The 13,600-nt window shown below is 39.6% G+C and overlaps 1 protein-coding gene and 1 pseudogene across 2 annotated transcripts in view; both read left to right on the top strand.

Moving 5' to 3' along the window:
- The window catches only part of FAT3 (FAT atypical cadherin 3), a 649,640-nt gene that overhangs the window by 478,152 nt on the left and 157,888 nt on the right, over nt 1-13,600 (top strand). The gene's annotated exons all lie outside the window — the stretch shown is intronic.
- LOC119052915 (cell division cycle protein 123 homolog) lies at nt 2,651-3,643 on the top strand (annotated as a pseudogene).

The following is a 13,600-nucleotide window of genomic DNA, read 5'->3' as shown; positions in this document are numbered from 1 at the left end:
AGCAAATATTTCAAAAATTTATACAGAACCACAGAAGGGCCCGCATAGCAACAGTGATCCTGAGAAAGAAGAACAAAGTTGGCGGGATCACGCTACCTAATATCAAACTGTGCTATAAGGCCATAGAAATCAAAACAGCATGATGCTGGCAAAAAAAAAAAAACAGACACATAGATCAGTGGAATGGAATAGAGAGCCCAGAAATAAACCCACACTTTTATAGTCAATTAATATTTGACAGGAAGTAAGCACATACAATGGGCTAAAGATAGTTTATTCAATAGATGGTTTTGGGAAACTTGGACAGACAAGTGCAGAAAAATGAAACTAGGCCACCTTCTTACAGCACACACAAGAATAATTTCAAAATGGACCAAAGTCTTAAAAGTTAGACCCCAAACTATAAAAACCCTGGAAGAAAACAAAGGCAGCAAAATCTCAGACATTGCTCATAGCAATATTTTATTGGCTATATCTCCCCAGGCAAGGGAAACAAAAGAAAAAATAAACAAATGGAACTATATTAAGCTAAAAAGCTTTTGCCCAGCAAAAGAAATCATCAACAAAATAAAGCAACAACCCACAGAATGGCAGAACATATTTGCTTATATACCTGATAAGGGGTTAATATCCAAAATTTACAAAGTACTTACAAAACTCAACCACCAAAAAAAAAAAATTTAATTCAAAAATTGGCAAAGGCCTAAATAGAAACTTCTCCAAAGAGGACATGCAGATGTCCAGTAGACATATAAAAAGACTCTCAATATCAGTAATCATCAGAGAAATGTAAATTAAAACCACAATGAGATACACTCTCATACCTGTCAGAATGGCTCTCATCAATAAATCAACAAGCACGTGCTGGTGAGGATGTAGAGAAAGGTGAACTCTTTTGCTCTGTGGGTGGAAATGCAGATTGGTGCAGCCACTATGGAAAGCAGTATGGAGATACCTCAAAAAATGCAAAATGGATCAGCCTTTTGACCCAGCAATCCCACTTCTGGGAATATATTGGAAGGAACTCAAATTACTAATTTGAAAGAATGTAAGCACCCCTATGTTCATTGCAGAATTATTTGCAATAACCAAAATATGGAAACAGCCTGAGTGTCCATCACTAGATGAATGGATAATACAACTATGGGACATTTACACAATATAATCCTACTTGGCTATAAAAAAGAAGACAGTTTTACCCTTTGCATCAGTATGGATGGATCTGAAGAACATTATGCTAAGTGAAATAAGCCAGTTAGAGAAAGAGAAATACCATATGATTTCACTCATATGTGGAGTCTAATGAACAAACTGAACTAACAAAGAAAATGGGGACAGACTCATAGATGGAAGGCAGGATAACAGCTAGTGGTAGGGGGAGGTAGTGGGTAGAGGCATTGAACAAAATGGATAAAATACTTGTGGACGTGGACAACAGTGTGGTGATTGCTGGGGAGGGGAGGAGAGTATAAAGGGACTAAAAGGTAATGTAAAAATACAATAAAATTAAATTAAAAAGAAAAAATTGAAATTTAAAAGTGATAAAAGTATAAAAGAGCAAATATATAAGCCAGTATTTACCCCCAAAAAGGTATGTCTTCAGATACTGAATTGTGAAGCATTTAGTGAGGAAAGGCTTTTAATCTGACAGTATTGCATACCAGGCAAGAGAGTGATAAAAGTTTCCTAATGCTTTTAGAAGTCTGCAACATGTCCTCAACTCTGTTCATTTATCCCATTTTTTTTCCACATTTCTAGATGCTATGCTTTTGCTCCTGGAACTTAACTCTTCTCCATCTCATTAATGGCAATTTATAGTACTATCTTAATAGACATCTAAATTTGCTGATTTTTTTGCATCTCAAAAATGAATTATTATTAAACTACATCAGGACTTCAAACTCAAAATCTGCTGAATACCTCTTTTAATGCAAATAATATTTGAACTCAGCATTTGCTCTCCTCCTGGGATTTTTGTGTGATAGTCCAGGATTCTAAATGTCAGCATGTTTTTAGTAACAAGGCACAGTGTATATATTGCAATATGGAGTAATTGGGCAAATGCAAGAAATATATTATTACAAATTAAATGGGATAGTAAAAGGTCTTATCAGCTATCATTAAAATAAAAATATGTAAACAGCTGTTTTGCTTTTGGGGTGATGAAAATGCTAAAAAATGAGACTTGGGTTATTGCACAACTCTATAAATATACTAAAAAAAACCCACTTAAGACTCCTTTGGAAAGGGGGACAGAAGAGGAAAGCAGGAGCCCAGGGACAGTTTCTAGAGAAGCCAGTGCTACTGCTGGAGAGACAGCCATACCTCACAGTTACAATGGTATGTGCACATTTGCCTTGTAGAACCTCCTGCACCTAGGAGGCAAGGCAGAGGCATGTACTTCTTTAAATCCCATTAGCAACAGTCCCAGAATTCTTCTTCATGGATCCAAAGTCTGTGTATGTGTGAGTATTACTATACACTAAAAGCAAGGCCCAAGATTCTCCTCCTCTGCTCCCTTTCCTGTCACTTCCTCCTTGTTTTATGGATGGAATAGTCCTTGGGCCAAAATAGCTCAGCAAGCACTGAAGAACTGGGTCTCTGGGCGGCTGTGGAAGGAGAAAGAGGAGACAAGGGCAGCAGCTGCAGAATGAAGAAGGAGCATGTGTGACACTATCAATTCTCTGTGTGGTACACACTGTTCTGAAGCCCCCATCAAGAGGGCCATTCTTCCGCTTCCTCAGAATGTGAAGGATTATTTACTCCATGGTGGAACTCTGGTGGTTTCAGGAAGAGATGATTCTCCAACACACACAGGCAGACAGAGATGATGAAGCAGAAGAATTGCTATAGTCAGATGACAAGAGCAGAGTCCCACTTAGGCACTGGAATCCCTGCGTTCACCAATACAGTCCAAGAAGGTATCAATTCCCCATGGGCACTGTATTTCCTAAGCTTAACTGGAGTGCCCCAAAGGAGGAGCACTGCACAGCAATGAATAGTTCTCTAAAATGTAAAACCTTCAGGGACGTCAAGAGTTCTGGTTTCATCACTTGTGCCTTCATTCAGCCATTGCACTGATGATTCCCCAGATGCTTGTATGGAATATGAGCTTGTTCTTTGAAATGGTATGAATTAATTTTTAGGGCTGAGTTCCAATGTTTTGTCAAGGAAAACAAGTTTATTGGTATTTCTCAATGGGACTACACACAATACTGTGATCATACTTCTAAACGAAGGGAAGAGATTTGCAGATGTATACAAGACTTCTTCAAGAAACACATGCAGTATAAATTCTTACATGAAGACTTTGTATTGGATGTCTATAAAGACCGTAGTGAGAGGTATGGCAAGTCAATTTTAATCCATTTGATGAAGTAACAGATTCCTTGCTGTTTACTTGGGAAGAACTGATTTCAGAAAGCAAAAAGGGGATTTTTGTGAAGGAGATGCTCTGGAATAGGGTCCAACAGCTTTCCATTGCACAAGCAGTAAATTGCATCCCATCCAACCCAGGTTCTGTCTCAGTTATTAACCGCTCTAGGACTTTGCAGACCTCTCCACTGAGGAAGATGCTCACAAACTCATCAATTTTCTTAAACAAAAAAGAAATTAGAAAGAGAGTGACCGATTAGAGTGCTAAAGTTGAAGACCAAGTTAAGGAGGGAACCAGGGTTACTTCAGGAGGCTGTTCCTGGTTTACGACTTCCTATGAACCCAGTTGGAATATGGATGAGGTGGGCACTGTGAAAATCAATAGCTTCTTATGTTCATGTGTGTTAACCTGGGGGGACAATGAGGGACTTTGTTACTTGTAAATATAACATAATAAACAGATCTTAAACATAAACAAATTTAATTGAATACTTTAAACAGGTGAAATTTATAGCATATAAATTATATCTCAATAAAAATGATTTTTTCAAAAGCTGTTTCCTGTTGAACTAATGAAATAAGGGTTTAATTTATATATACTTTTAAAGACATCAGTAATACTAATAAACCTTCAGCTGAAACAAATAGTAATTGCAGCATTAAAGGTGTAAACATCAATTGCCCAAGGAATTTTTTTTAAGTTGTGTCCATCTGTGGCTGTGCTTCCATCTATGGCTGTGGTTCCATTTTATGACATACAAATGCAGTATCCTTGATGCTCCTACCATTGGCAAGTGTTTACTAAGTTCAATTTTGATAGGGACTGCTCCTGGAGAGCCAAAGGAATAAAATATAAAATGCAATAGCATCAATTACATATTGCCAATATAAAAAAAAACCTTGTGGATTAAAACAACAACCATCATATTTAGCTCACAGTGCTGTGGATTTCTGGATTGTTGTTACCTGGCCTGGCTTGGCTGATCTCAGCTGGGCTTTTCCAGAACATGTGGTCAGCTGGTGAGAAAGTTGGTTGATCTACAACAGAGTCGCTTGTATGTCTGGGAGTCAGTAGACTGGCATCTGAGATGCTTGATTCTTCTCCACATGGCCTCTCATTTTCTACTTTGGTCACATAGTGATCTCAGGAGTTAAAGGTAGCACAAGTAAAACCCACAAAGCCTCCTGAGGCTCAGAATTAGAACTTATACAGTGTCACTTCAGCTGTATTTTATTTGTCAAAGCAAGTCACCAAGCCTCTTAGCTTGGGTTACTAAAACAGAGTTCTACAGACTGGTCATAAAGTCCAAGATCAGGGTGTCAGCACGTTTGGGGTCTAGTGAGAGCCCTCTTCCAGATCACAGATTGCCAATTTCTTGTTGTGTCCTCCCAGAAAGGAAAGAGAGCCGACTAGCTCTCTGGTAATTCCATCCATGAGGGCTCCACCCTCATGACCCAATGACCTCCCAAAGGCCCTTTCCTAATGCCATCGCGCTGGAGATTATATTTCAACATATGAATTTGGGGCGGGGGCGCACAAACATTCAGTCCAGAACACCAAGCCAGACCAGATTCAAAAGGTAGGGAAATAGAATTGACTTCTTGGTACAGGGAGCTATAAAATTTTGTGGCCATTTTTGGAATCCACCACAATATACCGTCTATGTTAATCTGTTTTGGTGCTATCCAGTATACCCATTTCATTCCAATTAGATTAAGTCTCCTAATGAAGATAACGTGGCCCTCGTGTTGTGAAATACATAGTCATGACATTACATGTGTTTTAAGTGTTGAAATAATTGCCTCACTGGAAGCGGCCGGGGTAACAGCGGCTATAACCAAAATTATTTAAATTCTGTTTTTGAATTATGCCACAGATTTGTCTAACATAAATATTTCTTTGTGCTCCAAATTTTTATATCATTAGATAGGAGCCTGATGCCAGAGGAGCAGGGGGAAGCCAAGATGGGATTAAAATTATGCTGTGGTTAGCACACATTGGGTTATGGAGAATCAGCTACATTGTGATTTGTGTTCTAATTCTGGTCATTTGCTAGCTAAAAGTTTTCTCACAGCAACGGGAAAAATCTAGGAGTAAGACATTTCCAAGTACGATCTCACATCCTTGTTAAAACCATGCAATCATCATTCCATTGCCAATTGTCCCCAAGAGAGAGGCTTCCTCCTTACAGGTGGAGAGCAGAATGCCCAGGTCTAGCCAGGACACCACTCTACTCCACACATGTAACATTAGATGAGTCAGAGCCAAAGACCTTTGTCCACGACCATTAAAAATGCTTGCAATCCAACTTTGAAAAACCTCTTCAGGTTCAACCGTGAGTCTCAAACAGAAAAAGTCATCCCCCAGCTACCTTTTCAAAGTGTAGTGTCCAGTTTGACTTCCTATCCTGAGGCATCCACTTTCTATAAACACAGCTCCTAAGTGTGATGGCATCAAATGAAATGCATGCTTCCCAGCTGTTTGATAGAAGAGCTGATTACACAGGTATAGAAGTCTGACATCCTCAAAGGTATCTTAGATGACTATTTTCTTTTCATAATCTGTTGCCTCAGATACAGTTGAGATTTTTTAAATAAAAGTACTAGTCATGCTTCTTGGTAGCGTGGAAATTTAGGATTATAAAGAGCTTTTGTATTTCTCTTCAAAGCTGAGCTCTTGTTTCTTTGCCATAATCCTCCAGCTGACACACTAAATAGAGCCCCTACCCTTTGCAAAAGCATGGATGGAACTGGAAAGTATTATGCTGAGTGAAATAAGCCAGGTGTTAAAAGACAAATGCCAAATGATCTCACCTTTAACCAGAAGCTATAAAACAAAACAAACAAGCAAGAAAAATAAAAACAAAGACACTGAAATAGAGAACAAGGGGACAGTGACCAGAGGGGAGAGGGGAGGGAATTTCAGGGGAAAAAGGGGAAGGATTTACAGGAACTAGTATAAAGGACACATGGACAACAACTAAGGGGGGGTGGAAATGGGAAGGAGGTGAGGAGCATGGAGGGGTCGGCTGGGATGGGAGTAAAAGACAGAAAACTGTATTTGAGCAATAATTAAATACATTTAAAAAATTTAAAAAAATAGAGACCCCTTCCCGCTGTTTCTGTCTGCTGGGCCGAGAGTGGTGCACCGGCGGATGCCTTGCCAGAGTGCTGCACCAGAGAGTCTGTCCATCTTTCCAGTATTGCTCCACAAGTACATGGTTAATACATGTTTTAATTTCTAAAACTTTCAATTAAAAATTAAATTATTTAGTTACCAAAATTACTCTATCTAGCGCTTTAAGTCACTTCACCAACTCTACTAAAATAGCCGCTATAAAGTCTACAGGACTTCACATGGGATGGGATTGTTTCAATAACAGCTGTGACAGTTTCTAGGAAGTTCTAGTTTAGGGTTTGTTTTTTTTTCTTCTATATCTATCATTTTCAGTATATTTAATTTTTCAAAGATAAGAGTCACAGTTGCCTAATTTCCTTACCAATAAGTTTAACCTTCAGAAATGTATATTTTATAGTCAGCAATCACAATTAAGAATGAGATTAATTTCCCGTGTATCATACTGATGAATTTGCTGAGGAACGATCCAGAGACCCATATCAATAGGAAATGGTGAAGTTTTTGTTCTTTATTCTTATAAATGCAAATCTTCAACTATATACCATTTGAACCATTCATAAAAGAATAATAAAATGCCCGAAATTTGAAATATTTTTAATGACGGAGGATGGAAGACACTCAGATGCCCAAAACAACCTCTTCACATGTGATATAATAAAATTTAGCAGGTGAGTTGCCAGAAGGCAAATTAAGTCTAAATCACTCTGGTTGAAACTATAAGAATGGTTAAACTCTAAAACAATAGAAAATGCCACTCAAAAACAACTAAAGAAATCTAGAATGTCTACAATCATTCCATCTCAAATGATAAGCTCATGTGTTATTACCTAGCAACTTGGATATCTATAAATAGGAAATGTCGAGCTGGTCACCACGGGCAGGCAGATTCAGTACAAAAAGTGAAAACCGTGCAATGCAATAGGAAGGAAATAGGATGAGATTTCTCAAAAGATCAGGATGCAATCAAATTTATTTATGTTAAATCTATTCCGTAGAAGTATAAATCACTCTGGTTTTTAACTCTCAGTAAAATGAACATTCATTAAAATGCTGCACTTAAGACAAAATGAAAAAATAGTCATTTAACACTTTCCTAAAATCTTTAGAAACTATTAAAACTGTCTAATGGAAGTGCATTTTCATTAGATATGTAAACAGTTACAAAAAGTGGTTTGGCAAATATAACAGTGATTTTTAGCACGGTGGCTTTGGCAAACTGGTCATTCTGTACATTGTTAATTCAGTGTATTGATCTTTAGCACTACAGCTTTCTTCTGATACCTGGTGCCCTCAGAGAAAGAACAAACTGGATAATCAGACAGTCATTTAAAAAATAAATAAATATCAAGGGCCCAAACACACTGGCTGGGAAATTGGGTATGTTAGAGGTACTGAAAGAAGCACTGCCCCAAGACTGGCAGAAGTTACTGTGTAACAGGGAACACAAACATTAAATAAAAGTTACACAAATATTTAGCTAGAATTGAAATAGTGCTTTTAAAAAAAAGGCATAATGTGCCTTGGCTGGTGTGCTCAGAAGGTTGGAGTGTTATCCCCTACACCAAAAGGTTGGGGGCTCAGTTGCGGGTCAGAGCGCATACCTAGGTTGTGTGTTCAATCCCCAGTCTGGGTGCTTTTGGGAGGCAATCAGATGATGTTTCTCTCTCACATCAGGGTTTCTCTCTGTCACGCTTTCCCTACCTCTCTCTCTCTAAAATCAATAAACATGTGTAAAAAATTTAAAGGCAGTGTGAAATGAGAGAAGGACCTAGTCACTGGAAGTTTTTGTTTTTACTTGGTTCGTAATGAAACATTTTGTAAAATAGAAAGTGCAGCTCCGCCTGCCGAAACAGACTAGGGGACTAGATTTCAGTGTCATTCCCTGCACCGGGTGCCACAGATGATGTGGCTGGGCTGCCGGGGCAGGTGCATGCAGACCACGGGCCAAGTGGACCCTGAGGAGGGGCAGGGGCTGGCTTTCTTTGGAGTCCCTGGTGTTCACCAGGCACTGGGATCCTTTTTGGTTCTCACTGGAGATGACCTATGTCCTTAAAGCCACATTCTCAAGCACTTTTTTGTCTCACCTGCAGGCTTCTAGCTTCTCCCTGCCTACTGCTCACTATGCTGTGACTGCTCCCCATTGCCCCTGCTGAGGCTGGTCACCCCAGTCCTCCTTCCTTTTCTTCTCTTTATTTTCATTCTTGTACTTCCCTGTCACCTATTACACATCTTAAAGTTCCAGGGCTTTGAGAGAACATGCTGGCCAGTTGCAGTAATCCCTGTGCTTTACTCAGGAGGATTGAAAACTCCATTCATTCGATGCAGCCTCTGGGTCTCTGACACTTGCAGGAGGGTTTTATGCTGCCCTACTGCTCGACAGCTGTCACTCCCAGGGGTCCTTTTTAGAAACCTGAGGGTAATCAAAGGTTAGGCTTGAGATCACCAGTGTTTTATTGCAACTAATACCAGAAGAAGACAAGTTATCCACATTGTGAAGATAAACTGTGAATATTTAGAATTTATTCTTTGAAAAGATAAATGGGAACTTCAAGTCAAGATGGTGGCATAGGTAAACACAGCTCACCTCCTCACACAACCACATCAAAATTACAACTAAATTATAGAACAGTCATCACTCAGAACCCTCATAAATAGAATTGGATGGAAGTCTGACAACTATGAAATTAAAAGAAACCACATTCATCCAGAGAGGTAGAACAGGCAGAGATGTGGAACTGGCTGGCCCCACATCCACTTGTGCTGGATGAAAATTCAGGGGGGATATCTTGGCAGCAAGGAGCCTCAGCCCCACATGAGGCCCCAGCCCAGGGTACCAGCAATAAGAAGGTAAGTTCCCACAACTACTGCCTGCAAAAACCAGGGGGATTGAGGCAGTGGAAGAAACTTCTAGAGTCACAAGCAGTTCCTCTTAAAGAACCCACCGTGGACTAAATCAGACTCATTCCCTCTGAGCTCCAGCACCAGGGTAGCAGTTTCAAAGTCACCAGTCACATACAGATAGTAACTGAAGTATCTGGCATCAAGGCAAATACTTCGAACTGAAGTATCTGGCATCAATGCTAGGGGAAAGCTTTCCCCAAGGCAGAAAAGAGGGCACAGGCCACTGTCTCTCTTTTCTGAGGCCTCCGTCTGCAAACCACAGAGCCAGCAGGTGGGTGCCATATCAGAGACTTCAGCAACAGGGCTAACACTGTGGCCCCCACCCTGGAGATCCCCTGAGACTCTATCTCACCCACATTATGGGCCCACCCAAACTGTTAACCTTGACTTTTCATATGAATGGCTGCTCTTGGCTTATGATTCATAACTTCCTAAATCCTCTCAAACTAGCAATAGCACCTCAGTAAGCCACCAGCCCCCATATCTCTTGCTAAGGGGGTGTCAGGCACAGCACTAGCAGCAGCCAGCCTAGATTCATTGTTTGTATTTGCCTGGGAATCTCCAAGCCCAGCTCAAGTACCAGACACCTCAGATTGCTTTATAGCTCATGCATGGTGGCCATGGGTAGAACACAGGAGGAAGTTTGCCTTGGCCTGAACTGCCCAGGAAACCCCAGAGCCTGTGCACCCAGTGGACAGTTACAGACCACATCTGAGCACCAGCTTGACCCTGCACAGCTGATCCTCCACAGAGGGCAGGGGTTGGAGATAAGTGGTCACAGCCAGTCCTTGAAGTTGACTGGCATACGTAAATTCCTCCCATTGACCTGTTAGCAGCAATCAAGGCTCAACTACAAGAGGAGGGTGTACTCAGCCCACACAAAGGGCATACCTTGAGCACTCAGCTTGGGTGATAGAGGAGGCTGTGACACTGGACCCTACAGGACATCTACTACATTACACTACATTACCAGGACAGGGAGGGAGTCAGAACAGCTCTGTCTAATACATAGAAATAAACACAGGGAGGCTGCCAAAATGAAGAGACAAAGAAATATGGCCCAAGTAAAAGAACAAATCAAATGTCAGGAAAAAAACTAAATAAAATAGAGATAAGCAATCTATCAGATGCAGAGTTCAAAACACTGGTTGTAAGGATACTCAAGGAACTTAGTGAGGACCTCAACAGCATAAAAAAGATCCAATCAGAAGCAAAGGATTCACTAATGGAAATAAAAAATAATTTACTTAGAAACAACAGTAGAGTAGATGAAGCTGAGAATCAAATCAATGATTTGAAACATAAAGAAACAAAAAACAACCAATCAGAACAGGAAGAAAAAATAATCCAAAAAAATTGACAATAGGGTAAGCAGCCTTTGGGACAAATTCAGCATTCCAACATTTGCATCATAGGGGTGCCAGAAGGAGAAGAGAAAGAGCAAAAAATTGGGAGTTCTATTTGAAAAAAATGGTGAAAGGAAACTTCCCTAATTTGGTGAAAGAAATAGACTTGCAAGTCCAGGAACCACAGATAGTCCAAAATGAGATGGATGCAAAGAGGTCCACCCCAAGACACATCATTATTAAAATGTCAAACGGTAAAGATAAGGAGAAAATCTTAAAAGCAGCAAGAGAAAAAAAGTTAGTTACCTACAGGAGAGTTTCCATAAAACTGTCAAATGATTTCTCAAAAGAAACATTGCAAGCTAGAAGGGATTGGCAAGAAATATTCAGTCAGTTGAAACAGGATTTACAGCCAAGATTGCTCTACCTAGCTAAGATACCTTTTAGAATTGAAGGGCAGAGAAAGAGCTTCCCAGACAAGTAAAATCTAAAGGAGTTTATCATCACCAAAGCATTATTATATGAAATGTTAAAGGGACTTATTTAAGAAAAAGAAGATCAAAACAATGAACAATAAGATGGCAATAAATGCATATCTATTAACAATTAAATCTAAAGAACAAACTAAGCAAACAGATGAACAGAGACAGAATAATGGATATAGAGGGTATTTTGATGGTTGCCAGATGGGATTTGAGTGTGGGGGAATAGGTAAAGAGATGAGGGGGCTAAGAAGAACAAATAGATAGTTACAGAACAGCCATGGGAATATAAAGTACAGTATAGGAAATGGAGTAGCCAAAGAACAGACGCGTGACCCATGGACATGAACAATGGTGTAGGGATTCCCTGAGGAAGTGGGGGTTGCTAGGTGGAAGGAGTCAAAGGGGAAAAAATTGAGACAAGTGTAATAGCATAATCAATAAAATATAATTTTTAAATGAATATAAAAAAATAAAAAAGATAAGAGATGAAATTGCATGTACAGTGTGATTAACACATATTTATCCATATGTAATTTGTAAATTGCTATTAAAAAACTCTAGTCAAAATCATTAGGAAAGGAAATGTTTAAAAATTGTTTTTTAATTTTTCAATTATAGTTAGCATTCAATATTACTTTATGTTACTTCATGGGTATAGTATTGTGGTTAGACATTTTTACTGAATATGGAAATATGTATGAGAAAAATAATGGATGCCGGGCATTCCAATTGTTCTTAACCAGAAATATTTTCACATCATGACATAGAAGTCTGGTTTTCAACTAGGGGCAGTTTTGCCCCCAGTGGAAGTTTGGTAATATCTGGAGACAGTTTTTAGTTGTCATAATAGTGGGAGTAGGGAGAGCCCCAAGGGGATGCATGTCTGGTGGGTAGAAGCCTGGAATGGTGTTAAATATCCTCAAATGCACAGGATATACTCCCACCATGAAGAATTACATGACCCCAAATGTCAGTACTGCCCATGCTAAGAAACACTGGCACGGCATCCACCTTCTGTCTCCACCTCACAGATGTACCCAGCTCTCTTCCCACCAAGGAACACAGAGCTGCAGGCTTTACAAACTGCATTTAAACCAGGCTGTCCTGCATTATTCCAGTGATCCAGATTCATCCTTACTTCTTCTTGGTAACATAGCATAGCAAGTGGCCTTCAAATCACCTCAAATGTAGGGTAAAGAAAGTAAGTGCCTGCTCCTTCTGTGAGGCTTTAGCTTCATTCTTTTAGGGAAAAAATAAATAAAAGGCATTTAGGACAGTAAGAAGAGGCACAAGAGCACAGTTGGTTGCTCTTTCATCTGTGTCCTCTCTTTATCTCTCTAGTGGAATATGGTTTGTTCACTCTTCACAATTTAAGGGTATTGTTTTGGTCTGCTTCGTAAATTTGCCAGTACCTAGTGTAATGGCAGCACATAGAAATTCAGGTAATAAATGTTTGCTGAATTAATGACTTTAACTGTATTGTTTGCAGTTTCATATTCAAGTTATAGATCATATATTCCAGTTGCTTATATTTCCTTACCACCTCCCTCAGAATCACTGTGCCTTCTGAGTTCAGTATTACTTTTTTCCATTGGGTACTTTTGTCATCTGGGGTTCTGTTTTTACTGTTAGTTAATTCATCAGTTGACTAATTGTTCCTTATGATAGATGCAACATTTCCAAAAGGGTATAAGGAACCTGTCTTTCAGAATGAGGAAGCAAGTCTTGGGTAAAAACAGTAAACAATTTAATTATAGTCAGATAATGACTAGATGTTACAGGATTCTGTTCATTTAAAGCTCAAAACAGAATTTGGATCATAGAGGAGGAGCTTGTGGAAGTGAAGTGACTCAATTTATGTTCCTGAAACATAGACTGAAACACAGATTCCTGAACAGGTATTTTTTTTATTTATAAGCATACTTTGAGTAACTGCTAGAGATACCAAGATGAATACAATATTGTTTCTTTCCTCAAGGAGCTCATGATTTGGGAAGAAAAAAATGAACAGTAAACAGATCTTCTGGGAGAGTGTGATAAATTCCTTCCAAGGGATCACAGAGCAGGTTGACTTGATTTGGAGTGTGGAGAGACGAAGAAAAACAGCTTTCCTAAGAAGAAAAACCACTAAATTTAATATTAAAAATGACTGGAGGTTAGTCTCTGGAAAAAAATGAGCATGGTGTTCCAGGCGTAACAAAGAGCAGGTTGCTGAGTGGTAGGTAGGTCGTTGACTGGAACCTAAAGGGAGGTGAGACATGGGGTGCAGACAGGGACAGGCGCAGTGGCGACACAGATCAGTAAAAACTGAGGAGCAGAGCTGGAGGCCAGCAGGCTGTGTGAGCCTGGTTAAT

This window comes from Artibeus jamaicensis, unplaced genomic scaffold, assembly GCF_021234435.1.
Source record: "Artibeus jamaicensis isolate MK-2021 breed Jamaican fruit bat unplaced genomic scaffold, CSHL_Jam_final scaffold_3128, whole genome shotgun sequence".
In the NCBI taxonomy this organism is placed as follows: Eukaryota; Metazoa; Chordata; class Mammalia; order Chiroptera; family Phyllostomidae; genus Artibeus; species Artibeus jamaicensis.
This window is presented reverse-complemented; position numbering and strand designations above follow the sequence as displayed.